Genomic DNA, 2,389 nt, shown 5'->3' with positions numbered 1-2,389 from the left:
GCAATTCACAAAAACAGCTAGGAAACTTCCAACTATTGCAATCCGAACCGAAAAGGGAGGGACACAGGATTACTCGACATCCGTGGCTGCTATTTTGGGTGAGACTACCCTGGTTTCGCTGAAAGGTAAACATGGGAAAGAAAAAAAAAATTCAGTGACAAAAGAGGAAATGTTGAGAAACAGCCCAGCGGTAAAGGCAAAGACGAATATAAAACAACCACTAGAAAAAAGAGCCCCGGGGGCAGTTACCGGAAAAGAGGACCACACTCTAACACCTATAGATGATGGTGATGATCAAGGGAGTTTGACTACAGTTTATTCAGAACATGAAGACGACTGGTGGTCTTCAGATGACGAAGCTCCGGAAACAGGGGAGAACCTCGCACAGGATAGACACCTCAGCTCTAAAACCAGCACAAATAAAGGAAGGGAAAAGGTAAGTAAATCTACACTAGAGGAAAACAAAGAGACACAGTCTCAACCGAATTCGGCACAGGAGAAGACAGATCGTAAGGATCATGAAAAACACAAAGATGAAGGAATAGATCAAGACAGTACAAAGGAGACTTCTAGGGCAAAACAGCTGTTAAAAAAGTTAATGAAAGTGGACAAGTCCTTTATGAAGGCGCTCTTGGCATTGGCGGCTGGAGATCAACAAAAGGAAAAGTTAATAGACAGGATCATGACGGAATTTTCTAGGACAAAAAATTTGGCATTGGAAGCCACCCATGAGGTAGCGAGGCTAGAAGGTGCCAGAGACAAAGAACAAAAGGCAACGACAACGGTCGCATCATATGCGGATGCGGTTAAAGGTAGGACGAGCACGACAACAGAGGGTAACCAAATTTCCCATCTTTCACAAACGCAAAAGGATGAGAATGAAAAACAGAGAGCCAAATTTGCACTTTTAGTCACGTCCGAGACGTTGAACACAGCAGAAGTACAAGCTGCCATAAAAAAAAGGATAGACCCACAGGAGCTCGGGTTAAGTGACCCAGAAATGCGAGAGGGGAAGCGAGGAATGGTAGTGTCAACCTCGTCAAAAGAAGGATTAAAAAACCTAGAAAACCTCATGGAAAACGACCCAGAACTCAGAGCAAGAATGAAAACGCAGAGGCCAAAAAGTAAGAAACCAGAATTAAAGATTATTGGCATAGATGAAGAACTCACATCTGAGGAAATAATTCGGAAACTCATTTCACAGAATAGATTAACATGTACAGAAGAAGATATAAAAATAGTAACCACATGGCAAGGTAAAGAAGGAAAAACGGTAATCGTAAGCTTGGAATACAGAGCTTGGAGACAATTGCAAGGTAAAGAGCAATTAAACATCGGATGGAATAGGTGCCGAGTATTCGACAATACTTATGTTCCAAGATGCACCTTCTGTGCTAAATACGGCCACACACAAAAATGGTGTAGATCTCAGACGCCGCGATGCACTGAGTGTAGTGGCAGACATCACTACAAAGAATGCAGAGTTGAAGATTACCTATGCAGCGCCTGCAAGCAGGACGGGTGGGAACCAGAAATGGTAAGTCATTCCATGATGTCAAGGGCATGCCCTACTTACAAAGCCAGAAGGGAGCAGGAGCTCGACAGAATTCTCCGCCAACTTGAGTTAACAGCACTCTAATTAGACAGGATACGCAAGCGGTATCCAAACGACAACTCCGGGTTTAGACAGTCTTTTCCCTCGTATAAAAAAAAAAAAAAAAAAAGAAAAGAAATGGTGAATACAAAATTAAATTCAACAGAAAAATTAGAAATGATACAGGTTAACTTAGGCAGGTCCTTTAAGGCGAATCAGAATTTAAGCATTTAACAACAAAGGAGAAATCATCATATTTCATTAGTTCAAGAGCCCTATCACTTAAAAGGTAAAATTATACCATGTTCAATAAAAGATAGAATTATTGCGCATGAGGAAAACCCAAAAGTTGGCATCATATTCCACTCAAGGGTAACCAACATATTTCCAGTACAAATAGAAGAGGATTTTATTGCAGTAATAATGAAATTTAAGAACAAACAACTTCTCCTAATCAACTGCTATGCAGCACCTAAGGGGAACGTAGAGAACCTACTAACTAAAATAGAGAACGTGATTCAAAAAACACACATAGAGAACATTTTAATAACAGGAGATTTTAATGCAAAAAGCCACAGTTGGGGAGGTGACAAACTAGATGATAGAGGGGAATTAGTTTTAGAGTTTATTATTAAAAATAACTTAAACTTAATAAACGACAAGAACAGTGAACCAACATTCCAAAATTCAAGGGGCAAAAGTTGGATCGATCTATCTATTGTTTCAAACAATTTGATTAGGGAAGTTAAAAATTGGAAGGTTTTAAATGAACCTTCATACAGTGATCATAAATTC

Source organism: Rhipicephalus microplus, unplaced genomic scaffold, assembly GCF_043290135.1.
Source record: "Rhipicephalus microplus isolate Deutch F79 unplaced genomic scaffold, USDA_Rmic scaffold_117, whole genome shotgun sequence".
NCBI lineage: Eukaryota > Metazoa > Arthropoda > Arachnida > Ixodida > Ixodidae > Rhipicephalus > Rhipicephalus microplus.
The sequence above is the reverse complement of the archived record's forward strand: the minus strand, read 5'-3'. Positions refer to the sequence as shown.